Below are 13679 nucleotides of genomic sequence, written 5' to 3' on the forward strand. Positions count from 1 at the left end.
GTGTATTTAAGGCACCCTCCCATTAGGGGAGGTGCCTGTGTAACATCTTTAATCAGTCAGTCTGGGGGTGGAAGAAGAAAGAAAAATTCAGCTCACCCGTATATGTATCCGCTCAGTTCAGATGGGATGCAGGATGTCCACCGGACAGGCAGGTCCGTAGAGGCAATAGCAAGGAAAAAGGACGGGACTCAGCACCAATTCCAGGATAGGAAAAATATAAATCCAACGAAAAATATATAAAAGTGTAGAAACTTTATTCAACGATTAAAAATCCAAGAAAAACATCATCGGTTCCATGAAAACATAAAGTCTGGGGGTGGTACCTGTCATCTACCTCGCAGTAGGCGCTTAGTTAAGCACCTCCCACTAAAGGGTAAGCACAGGTTCCCTCTGTGGTCCAGTGGGTGCACTATTCTCGCTCGCTGCCCCTACACTGCCCGCGAGCGTTGCAAAGTAATACACCACTGGAATCAGAGTCTCTGCCCCTACATTATTCTGCTCTCAGATTAGGCAGCAATAACCTGGTGACAGATTCCTTTTAATGAATGTTTTTGAATCTGGGAATACAAGAATTGTTGCAGAATATTGAAGGCTTCAGTGGTACAATATTATCGCTGATGTTTCCTTTCATCCGGCTTATTTATATACCAGGTTCTTTCTCCGTTTAGTACACTGTCATGTCATAGAAATGTGTTGTGTGACCGGGCTAATAAGCCAAGCTAACAAAGCTGATTATGAGAATCCCAATTTACTGATGTCCATGCCGATAGGAAGATTACACATGCTCCGTGTCCTCCCTCCCTGCCATAATAGCAGAGTTCTTCCAAGCCTGTGCCGCCATCAGGTACCCGGCAGCCGGAGATACGTACACTTCACCCCAACCTGAGTTTTATTATACATCTCATCAAAAGAGTGCGTTGTCTGCAGATGTCTTAGGATCCGGGAAGTCTTATTTCATTGTGGGAGATGGACATGTAAGTAATATTTTATTTATCTAATAAGTCTAATTAGTATTGCATGCTCTTCTTTGGTTTCATTTATTGCTTCAAGGAACCTCAACAGCTCATGATGAGGATTTCTTGTAGAGGCAGAACATGTTGATTAATAATCTAGTGAAATATTCACGGTAAGACAGGTTAGGGATTTATTTTAGGAAATCCCGGTTTGGATGAAAAGAGAAAACAAAACAAAAAAAAAGGAATAGAACCTAAATAGTGATTTATTGTCAACGTGTTTCGGGCTGAAAAGAACTTCTTCAGGAAGGAGTTTGTGATTGTCCTGAAGAAGGAGCAGTTTTTACTCCGAAACGCGTTGGATTAAATCACTATCCAGGATCTGTTCTTCTTTGATTCCATTCTTACGGAAGCATGGATTAACCCCTTCTCTCAAATGTTCAGTACATATCACTTTTGACACATTGGTAGTTTTCATAACCTTAAGCACATATGGTGTTCGCTCGTTACAACACTTTATCAGACAGGGGTGCCAAGGGCCCGCCAGTGAAATTAATTCTGGTGGCTCACTGTCATGTAATAATATCTGATCCCTCTTTACAAATTTGTTTATGCTTCAATATATTGATAGAATGGGTACTTTGATAAATGAATGAGGAGTTGCTGCCCTTGTCTGTACAGTGGACATGTGGGGGATGGGGGATCCACTCTTGCACAAGGGTTTATATAAGGGATGGGGGATCCACTCTTGCACAAGGGTTTATGTAAGGGATGGGGGACCCATTCTGGCACAAAGGCTCATGTAGGGGATGAGGGACCCACTCTTGCACAAGGGTCCATGTGGGGAATGGGGAGGACACTCTTGCAGAAGGGTCCATGTGGGGGATAGGGGACCCACAATTGCACAAGGGTCCATGTGGGGGATGAGGGACCCACTCTTGCACAAGGGTTTATGTAAGGGATGGGGGACCCATTCTGGCACAAAGGCTCATGTAGGGGATGAGGGACCCACTCTTGCACAAGGGTCCATGTGGGGAATGGGGAGGACACTCTTGCAGAAGGGTCCATGTGGGGGATAGGGGACCCACAATTGCACAAGGGTCCATGTGGGGGATGGGGACCCACTCTTGCATAAGCTTACATGTGGGGGATGGGGGTCACACTCTTGTACAAGAGTTCATGTAGGGGATGGGGGACCCACTCTTGCAGAAGGGTCCATGTGGGGGATAGGGGACCCAGAATTGCATAAGGGTCCATGTGGGGGATGGGGGACACACTCTTGCACAAGAGTTCATGTAGGGGATGGGGGACCCACTCTTGCACAAGGCTCCATGTAGGGGATGGGGGACCAACTCTTGCACAAGTGTCCATGTACAGGATGGGGGACCCACTCTTGCAGAACGGTCCATGTGGGGGATAGGGGACCCAGAATTGCATAAGGGTCCATGTGGGGGATGGGGGACACACTCTTGCACAAGAGTTCATGTAGGGGATGGGGGACCCACTCTTGCACAAGGCTCCATGTAGGGGATGGGGGACCAACTCTTGCACAAGTGTCCATGTACAGGATGGGGGACCCACTCTTGCAGAACGGTCCATGTGGGGGATAGGGGACCCAGAATTGCACAAGGGTCCATCTAGGGGATGGGGGACCCTCTCTTGCACAAGCGTCCATGTGGGGGATGGGGGACACACTCTTGCACAAGGGTCCACTGGGGAAATTACCTGTTCCCCAGGTGGGCCAGTCTTAACCTAGCTTTAGCAGAGGGGTGCTAGTAGGATTAGTCCCCCAAGTGAGGAGTGTTGGGGATATGTCAACACCCTACTAAATCTAGGATACTTAAAGGGAGTGTTTCGGTAATACAACTATGTGACGATGGCAAAAGAGGTTCAGGAAAGTCATGGCTGTTCAAACTCATGAACCACCACCATTACTGTCTTTTATTACGTCTATGTCACCCAAAATGGATTTTCTTTAAACATATTTCTATTTTTTTTCATTAAATAACCCTTCAAGCATTGCCAAGTTCTTTTTTATACTAATATACCACATAAAGCTATTTTTCTTCCTTCTTTCCCAAACACTATGCTGCAGTGCTATTTCAATGCCAAATTTATGCTTCTTTAGAAGATGCTTCCAACTGCTGCTCAACAAAGATCAGTGCATTACATACAAGTAGTTCATGTACATGTCATTCTTCATCCTAACCTCTCTGCTTATGATTCCAGTATTTAAACTGGGGGATTCCCATGCACAAATTGTGCATAGAGCTTTGCTGAGGAGCAGTTGAAAGCGGCTTTTAAAGGAAATAGCACTATAGCACAGTGTGTGGGAGAGGGGGAATTGAAATAAGGTGATAAAGTATATTACCATGCTCTTTTAGAAGATGCTTCTAACTGCTGCTAAACAAAGATCAGTGCTCTACATTCTAGCAGTTCGTATACAGGACTTTCCTCATCTTAACCTTTTTGCTTATGATCCGAGTATTTAAACTGGGGGATTCCCTATGCACAAATTGTGTATAGAGCTTTGTTGAGCGGCAGTTGAAAGCAGCTTCTAAAGGAGTAGCCTTTGAAATAGCACTATAGCACAGTGTTTGGGAGAGAGGGAATCGAAATAAGGTAATAAAGTATATTACCATGCTCCTTTAGAAGATGCTTCCAACTGCTGCTACACAAAGATCAGTACACTACATTCAAGCAATTCATTTACAGGACTTTACTCATCTTAATCTCTTTGCTTAGTATTTAAACTGGGGAATTCCCATACATAAACTGTGTATATAGCTTTGTTGAGCAGCAGTTGAAAGCAGCTTCTAAAGGAGTAGATATTGAAATAGAACTATAGCAGTGTTTGGGAGAGAGAGAATCAAAATAAGTTAATAAAGTATATTACCTTGCTTCTTTAGAAGATGCTTCCAACTGCTGCTAAACAAAGATCAGTACTTTCTCTACATTCTAGCAGTTCGTGTACATGACTTTTCTCATCTTAACCTTTTTGCTTACGATCTGAGCATTTACACTGGGGAATTCCCATGCACAAATTGTGTATAGAGCTTTGCTGAGCAGCAGTTGAAAGCAGCTTCTTAAGGAGTGGCCATTGAAACAGCACTATACACAGTGTTTGTTAGAGAGGTAATCGAAATAAGATAAAGTATATTACCATGCTCTTTTAGAAGATGTTTCCAACTGCTGCTAAACAAAGATCAGTACACTACATTCTAGCAGTTCGTGTACATGACTTTTCTCATCTTAACCTCTTTGCTTACAATCCAAGTTTTTAAACTGAGGAATTCCCATGCACAAAATGTGTATAGAGCTTTGCTGAGCAGCAGCTGAATGCAGCGGCCATTGAAATAGCACTATAGCACAGTGTTTGGGAGAGAGGGAATTGAAATAAGGTAATAAAGTATATGATCATGCTCCTTTAGACTTTAGAAGATGCTTACTACTGCTGCTAAACAAAGATCAGTACTCTACATTCTAGCAGTTCGTGTACAGGACTTTCCTCATCTTAATCTTTTTGCTTATGATCCGAGTATTTAAACTGGGGAATTCTCATGCACAAATTGTGTAGAGCTTTGCTGAGCAGCAGTTGAAAGCAGCTTCTAAAGGAGTGGCCATTGAATATTTATATATTTATGTATGCACAATTTAACATAACCAAACCACAAAAAGCTCTATTTGCACTTGGGATTATTGTTTATTCTGTATAGTTATATTTTTTTGGTTTATTTTTTGTTTCTTTGTATGTGTTATTTTTGCAAATTTACAGATATCTTAAATAGATATTTACACTATTTTATCTATGTGCTACTTTAGTGTGATATCCGGAAGCAGATTTGCTCTGTATTCCAGCAATATAATGAATCCTTTACAAGAAGTCACAGACTAAGTCCACCGGGGGCTGAGCCGTCCTCGGCTAATGTATAAGCAGCTTTGGTGTCCATCTTAATCCAGTGCGTCCGGGCAGGTGCTGCAGCAATCAATATTAACATATATATTCGGGGGGGAATTATTAGCAATATCTGCAGAAACCAATGAGAAGATGGATCATCTGCTGAAATTAATTATCTTCTCCCGGAGGAAATTACTGCCAGAGTATAATCATTACCGAAGTAAACAGAAAAATGATTAACACAGCAAATAAAAAGGCCAAAGTGTTACTGCAGATTTTGCCAAGGATATGCAAATTATCGGGAAATATAAATTAGTTTTTCACACTATTAATGATTCATCCATGTTTGTTTTAAATACCTATAGTATATCACAAAAGTAAGTACACCCCTCACGTGTTTGTAAATATTTTATTATCACTTATATACAATGTACAGTGTCAGTGTGCAGCTTGTATAACAGGGTAAATTTGGTGCCCTCTAAATAACTCTGCACACAGCCATTAATGTCTAAACCACTGGCAACAAAAGTGAGTACACCCCCAAGTGAAAATAGCCAAGTTGTGCCTAAAGTGTCAATATTTCCAGCACGGCCTTAACTCTCTTGCGCCTGGAGGTTACTAGAGCTTCACAGGAGACACTGGATCCTCTTCTATCCTTCATGATGACATCATGGAGCTGGTGGATGTTAGAGAGTTTGCGCTCCTACACCTTCTGATTGAGGAGGCCCCACCGATGCTCAGTAGGGTTTAGGTCTGGAGACACTTGGCCAGTCCAGCACCTTTACCCTCAGTTTCTGTAGAAAGGCAATGGTGGTCTTAGTGGTGTTTGGGGTCGTTATCATGTTAGAATATGAAGGGAGGGAATCATGCTCTGCTTCAGTATGTCACAGGACATGTTGGCATTCATCATTCCCTCAATGAACTGTAGCTCCCCACAGCCGGCAGCACTCATGCAGCCCCAAACCATAACACTTCTACCACCATGCCTGACTATAGGCAGGACACACTTGTCTTTGTACTCCTCACATGGTTGCTGCCACACGCTTGATACCATCTGAACCAAATAATATTATCTTGGTCTCTTCAGCCCACAGGTCGGTTCCAGTAATCCATGTCCTTAGTCTGCTTATCTTCAGCAAACTGCGGGCTTTCCTGCGCATCATCTTTAGATGAGTCTTCCTTCTGGGATGACAGCCATGCAGACCAATGTGATGCAGTGTGCGGCATATGGTCCGAGTACTGACAAGCAGACCACCCACCCCTGTAACCTCTGCAGTGCGGCATATGGTCTGAGCACTGACAGGCGGACCCCCCCACCCCTGTAACCTCCACAGTGTGCGGCGTATAGTCTGAGCACTGACAGGCGGACCAGCAACCTTAGCAGCAATGCTGGCAGCACTCATACATCTATTTTGAAAAGACGACCTCTGGATATGACGCAGAGCACGTGCACTCAGCTTTTGTGGCTGACCATGGCGAGGCCGGTGCAGAGTGGATCCTGTCCTGTTTTACCCCTGTATGGTCTTGGCCATTGTGCTGCAGCTCAGTGTCGAGGTGTTGGCAATCTTCTTATTGCCTCGGCCATCTTTATGTAGAGCAGTAATTCTTTTTTTTTCAGATTCTCAGAGAATTCTTTGCCAAGAGGAGCCATGTTGAGTTTCCAGTGACCAGTATGAGAGTGTGTGAGTGATAAAACCAAATGTAACACCCCTGCTCCCCATTCACACCTGAGACCTTGTAACACTAATGAGTCACATGACAGCGGGGAGGGAAGATGGCTTATTGGGAACATTTTGGTCATTTTCACTTAGGGGTGTACTCACTTTTGTTATTGGCGGTTTAGATTATAATGTTGAGTTATTTAGAGGACCCCAAATTTACAAGCTGTACACTGACTACTTTAAATTGCATCAGGTGTCAAATCTTCAGTGTTGTCTCATAAAAAATATAATAAAATATTAACAAAAATGTGAGGGGTGTACTTACTTTTGTGATATACTGTACATTGTTATCCGCAGTTAAAGCTAAAAAATACAAATATATTGTCACCTCTAACCCAAATATTTTTTTTCCCCCAGAACTTTATTATTGCTGATCCGCAGCGATCCATAGGTGGAAGGGGCTGAATCGCACCAGTAACGGCACAGCTCCCTGCATAGTATAGTGGCCATGAAAGGTATTGCAGGCTTTCACACATAAAAGAGAATGAGACAGCTAGTAATATCATTTATGGCAACTATACAAGTACAGAGCTGTGCCACTGATCTGACATCTGGCAGAAAAAAATGTTCCCCAGCCCTGGCTTAGAGAGTGCCTCAGTAGGTTATTTAAGAAAACCCCTTTAATTATTGTTATTAATATATTACATATGCTATTTTGATACAGGACAGAGAATAGTTCTCCTCTTCACCCACCAATCAGGTAATAAAAAAATATATTTGTTTTATTCCTCACATAATCCTATATGTACATCTACTTTACAGCTGTTATATATAGGTAGCTATGTCTATCGAATCATATAAGTATTAATATGAAGTTTAGACATCAGCATCCTACGTTACGCACCTAATGACTGTACATTAAGAATAAGGGTACTTTCACACTTGCGTTGTTTTCCTTCCGTTACAATCCGCCCTTTTGGAAAACAGCGGAATCCGTTAACGGATTCCGCTGTTTCCCATAGACTTGTATGGTTGACGGATTGTACCAAAAGGACCTGCGTTGCTTCCGCTGGGTGACGCTCCGTTGCTTCCGCCCAGCGGGAGGAACGCAGCATGTAATGTTGTTTTGAGCAGCGGAATCCTCTGGATTTCACTGCGCATGCTCCTTTTTTTTTTTTTTTTTTTTTAAATCACAAACTTTATTTTGGCTTGCGATGGCCGAACGTTCAGCTGAGCGCCCGGCCGTCGGCAAGTGACAGCGCTCAGCTGAGCGACCGGCCGCTGCCATGCCCGGCCGCCGGCAAGTGACAGCGCTCAGCTGATCGCTCCCTGCAGCCGACCGCCAAGTGATCAGCTGATCACCCGGCGGCCGGCTGCAGGGAGCGATCAGCTGATCACCCGGCGGCCGGCAAGTGACAGCGCTCAGCTGATCACCCGGCGGCCGGCTGCAGGCTGTGACATGGTGTCTAGGTTTTTAGGAACGTTCCACGGCTACATCTAGTGTTGTCTGATAGTCAGGGGATTGCGGTCAGCCCAGGTTACAACTACTTCTGTTTCTTGGTATTTCTTTGTCGCTCCATTGGGAGACCCAGACAATTGGGTGTATAGCTTCTGCCTCCGGAGGCCACACAAAGTATTACACTTAAAAGTGTAAAGCCCCTCCCCTTCTGCCTATACACCCCCCGTGCATCACGGGCTCCTCAGTTTTTATGCTTTGTGCGAAGGAGGCTGACATCCACGCATAGCTCCACATCTTAGTCAGCAGCAGCTGCTGACTATGTCGGATGGAAGAAAAGAGGGCCCATATAGGGCCCCCAGCATGCTCCCTTCTCACCCCACTCTGGTCGGCGGTGCTGTTAAGGTTGAGGTACCCATTGCGGGTACATAGGCAGGAGCCACATGCTGTTTTCCTTCCCCATCCCTTAATGGGCTCTGGGTGAAGTGGGATCCTATTCAGTCTCCAGGCACTGAGGCCGTGCTCCCTCCGCAGCCCCTGGGGAATCTGCTGGACAGGAGCCGAGTATCGTCAGGGACAAGGCCCTGCTACTGTAAGGTACTCTGTGTCCCCCTGGGGGACCGCGCATGGAGCGCTTGTGCCATATACACTGCAGCACTGCTGGGTGTGTTAGTGCGACGGGGACGACCGCGCAAGGCCGCGCTGTGAGGTACTCTGTGTCCCCGTGGGGACCGCGCATGGAGCGCTGGTACCATATACACTTCAGCACGGCTGGGTGTGTTAGTGCGCCGGGGACTACCGCGCCGGCCGCGCTTATATGCCGGCCGCGCTTATAACTTTAGTCCCCGGCTTTTGCGGCCTAGTAGCGCAGATTCCCGCCCCCAGGCCTGTCAGTCAGGGGAAGGGCGGGACGCTCCACAGAACGTCAGCGCTGAGGGCTGGAGCATACTCGGTATCCTCCTCCCCCCTCATTCAGCTCAGTGGGGCTCCAGCTTCCCGCACTTTCTAGGGCACGCCCACGGCCCCCTCCTCCCCACAGAACGCCGGCAGCCATTCCTGTCAGCTCTTCTGACGCTGGAGAGGAGAGAAAGCTCTGGGAGACCCAGGCAGGGAAGCTGGTGATCACACAACCGCTTTGAGCGGTCGGTAAGCAGCACCTGAGGTGCTGGCCCCACTGAGTGCCGGAGTGTTCATATATATATATGCTTATACGCTATACATCTACACTGTACGATCGCACTGTTGATTTTTGGCTATATACCCTCCTGGATTGTACTCAGAGGAGACAACAGCATGTCGTTCGCAAATAGCAAGGGTGCCAAAGCACAGGCTTACTTTGCAACCTGTACCTCATGTGCGGCTATACTACCGGCAGGTTCCACTGACCCTCATTGTGTGCAATGCTCGGCCCCTGTGGCACTTACTCAGCCGGAGCCTCTGCTACTGGTGGCCCAGGTGGAACCACCTGCTACCACTGTCCAGGTGACAGGGACGGAGTTTGCAGTATTTGCTGACAAACTGTCTGAGACTATGGATAAATGGTCTGCTAGGATACTAGAAGCCTTACAGTCCAGACCGGTAACTCAGGCCCAGGGCACTGTTCAATCATTGACCCCAGGCCCCCCTCATTTGGACCTGCAAAGTGCTCCTGGGGTGAACCATGGGTCCCAGGGTGAGGTCTCTGACATGGACCGCAGTCCCAGGCCACCTAAGCGGGGGCGCTGGGAAATTCCCTCGACTTCTTCACATTGTTCAGGGTCTCAGCAGGAGGACTCTCTGGATGATGATGCGGAGGTAGCAGATCAGGATTCTGACCCTGAGACCGCGCTCAACCTGGATACACCTGATGGTGACGCCATAGTGAATGACCTTATAGCAACCATCAATCAGGTGTTGGATATTTCTCCACCAGCTCCTACAATTGAGGAGTCAGCTTCTCAGCAGGAGAAATTCCGTTTCAGATCTCCCAAGCGTCCATTGAGTATGTTTCTGGATCACTCCGACTTCAGAGAGGCAGTCCAGAAACACCGAGCTTGTCCAGATAAGCGTTTTTCCAAGCGCCTTAAGGATACACGTTATCCCTTCCCCCCTGACGTTGTCAAGGGCTGGGCTCAGTGTCCTAAGGTGGATCCTCCTGTCTCCAGACTGGCGGCTAGATCCATAGTTGCAGTGGAAGATGGGGCTTCACTCAAAGATGCCACTGACAGACAGATGGAACTATGGTTGAAATCCATCTATGAAGCTATCGGCGCGTCCTTTGCTCCAGCATTCGCAGCCGTATGGGCACTCCAAGCTATCTCAGCTTGTCATGCGCAGATTAATGCAGTCACACGTACATCTGCTCCGCAAGTGGTGTCCTTAACCTCTCAGGCGTCGGCGTTTGCGTCCTACGCCATTAATGCTGTCCTGGACTCTACGAGCCGTACGGCGGTAGCATCCGCCAATTCGGTGGCAGTCCGCAGGGCCATGTGGTTACGTGAATGGAAGGCAGACTCCGCTTCCAAAAAGTTCTTAACCGGTTTGCCATTTTCTGGCGACCGCCTGTTTGGTGAACGATTGGACGAAATCATTAAACAATCCAAGGGAAAGGACACTTCCTTACCCCAGTCCAAACCAAACAGACCTCAACCACGGAAGGCACAATCGAGGTTTCGGTCCTTTCGGCCCGCGGGAAGGTCTCAGTTCTCCTCGTCCAAAAGGCCTCAAAAGGATCAGAGGAACTCCGATTCATGGCGGTCTAAGTCACGTCCTAAAAAGACCGCCGGAGGAACCGCTCCCAAGGCGGCCTCCTCATGACTTTCGGCCTCCTCACACCGCATCCTCGGTCGGTGGCAGGCTTTCCCGCTTTTGCGACACCTGGCTGCCACAGGTCAAAGACCGATGGGTGAGAGACATTCTATCCCACGGTTACAGGATAGAGCTCAGCTCTCGTCCGCCGACTCGATTTTTCAGAATATCTCCGCCCCCCGAGAGAGCCGATGCTCTTCTTCAGGCGGTGTGCACTCTGAAGGCGGAAGGAGTGGTGATCCCTGTTCCTCTTCAGCAACAGGGTCACGGTTTTTACTCCAACCTGTTTGTGGTACCGAAAAAGGACGGATCCTTCCGGCCTGTTCTGGACCTAAAACTGCTCAACAAACACGTAAAAACCAGGCGGTTCCGGATGGAATCGCTCCGCTCCGTCATCGCCTCAATGTCCCAAGGAGACTTTCTGGCATCAATCGACATCAAAGATGCTTATCTCCACGTACCGATTGCACCAGAGCATCAGCGCTTCCTGCGTTTCGCCATAGGGGACGAACACCTTCAGTTCGTGGCACTGCCTTTCGGCCTGGCGACAGCACCACGGGTCTTCACCAAGGTCATGGCAGCAGTGGTAGCAGTCCTTCACTCTCAGGGACACTCGGTGACCCCTTACTTAGACGATCTGCTGGTCAAGGCACCCTCTCAAGTGGCATGCCAACGCAGCCTGGACATCGCTCTGGAGACTCTCCAGAGTTTCGGGTGGATCATCAATTTTTCAAAGTCAAATCTGACACCGGCCCAATCACTGACATATCTTGGCATGGAGTTTCATACTCTCTCAGCGATAGTGAAGCTTCCGCTGGACAAGCAGCGTTCACTACAAACAGGGGTGCAATCTCTCCTTCAAGGCCAGTCACACCCCCTGAGGCGCCTCATGCACTTCCTAGGAAAGATGATAGCAGCAATGGAGGCAGTTCCTTTTGCGCAGTTTCATCTGCGTCCACTTCAATGGGACATTCTCCGCAAATGGGACAGGAAGTCGACGTCCCTCGACAGGAACGTCTCCCTTTCACGGGCAGCCAAGGCTTCCCTTCAGTGGTGGCTTCTCCCCACTTCTCTGTCGAAGGGGAAATCCTTCCTTCCCCCATCATGGGCTGTGGTCACGACGGACGCGAGCCTGTCAGGGTGGGGAGCGGTCTTTCTCCACCACAGGGCTCAGGGAACCTGGACTCCGACAGAGTCCTCTCTTCAGATCAATGTTCTGGAGATAAGGGCAGTGTATCTGGCCCTAAAGGCGTTCCAGCCGTGGCTGGAAGGCAAGCAGATCCGAATTCAGTCGGACAACTCCACAGCGGTGGCATACATCAACCACCAAGGGGGAACACGCAGTCGGCAAGCCTTCCAGGAAGTCCGGCGGATTCTGATGTGGGTGGAAGCCACGGCCTCCACCATATCCACAGTTCACATCCCGGGCGTAGAAAACTGGGAAGCAGACTTTCTCAGTCGCCAGGGCATGGACGCAGGGGAATGGTCCCTTCACCCGGACGTGTTTCAGGAGATCTGTTGCCGCTGGGGGATGCCGGACGTCGACCTAATGGCGTCCCGGCACAACAACAAGGTCCCAACATTCATGGCACGGTCTCTAGATCACAGAGCTCTGGCGGCAGACGCCTTAGTTCAGGATTGGTCGCAGTTTCAACTTCCTTATGTGTTTCCTCCTCTGGCACTGTTGCCCAGAGTGTTACGCAAGATCAGGTCCGACTGCCGCCGCGCCATCCTCGTCGCGCCAGACTGGCCGAGGAGGTCGTGGTACCCGGATCTGTGGCATCTCACGGTGGGCCAACCGTGGGCACTACCAGACCGACCAGACTTGCTGTCTCAAGGGCCGTTTTTCCATCTGAATTCTGCGGCCCTCAACCTGACTGTGTGGCCATTGAGTCCTGGATCCTAGCGTCTTCAGGGTTATCTCAAGAGGTCATTGCCACTATGAGACAGGCTAGGAAACCAACGTCCGCCAAGATCTACCACAGGACGTGGAGGATATTCCTATCTTGGTGCTCTGATCAGGGTGTTTCTCCCTGGCCATTTGCCTTGCCCACTTTTCTTTCCTTCCTTCAATCCGGATTGGAAAAAGGGTTGTCGCTCGGCTCTCTTAAGGGACAAGTCTCAGCGCTCTCTGTGTTTTTTCAAAAGCGCCTAGCCAGACTTCCACAGGTACGCACGTTCCTGCAGGGGGTTTGTCACATAGTCCCTCCTTACAAGCGGCCGTTAGAACCCTGGGATCTGAACAGGGTGCTGATGGCTCTTCAGAAGCCACCTTTCGAGCCAATGAGGGATATTTCTCTCTCACGCCTTTCGCAGAAAGTGGCCTTCCTAGTGGCAGTCACTTCACTTCGGAGAGTGTCTGAGCTAGCAGCGCTGTCATGCAAAGCCCCTTTCCTGGTGTTTCACCAGGACAAGGTGGTTATGCGTCCGGTACCGGAATTTCTCCCTAAGGTGGTATCCCCCTTTCATCTCAATCAGGATATCTCCTTACCCTCTTTTTGTCCTCATCCAGTTCATCAGTGTGAAAAGGATTTGCACTCGTTAGATCTGGTGAGAGCACTCAGACTCTACATTTCTCGTACGGCGCCCCTGCGCCGCTCGGATGCACTCTTTGTCCTTGTCGCTGGCCAGCGTAAAGGGTCACAGACTTCCAAATCAACCCTGGCTCGGTGGATCAAGGAACCTATTCTTGAAGCCTACCGATCTTCTGGGCTTCCGGTTCCCTCAGGGCTGAAAGCCCATTCTACCAGAGTCGTGGGTGCGTCCTGGGCTTTGCGGCACCAGGCTACGGCTCAGCAGGTGTGTCAGGCGGCTACCTGGTCGAGCCTGCACACTTTCACGAAACACTATCAGGTGCATACCTATGCTTCGGCGGATGCCAGCCTAGGTAGGCAAGTCCTTCAGGCGGCGGTTGCCCACCTGTA

The sequence above is a fragment of the Anomaloglossus baeobatrachus genome, chromosome 11, assembly GCF_048569485.1.
Source record: "Anomaloglossus baeobatrachus isolate aAnoBae1 chromosome 11, aAnoBae1.hap1, whole genome shotgun sequence".
Lineage (NCBI taxonomy): Eukaryota > Metazoa > Chordata > Amphibia > Anura > Aromobatidae > Anomaloglossus > Anomaloglossus baeobatrachus.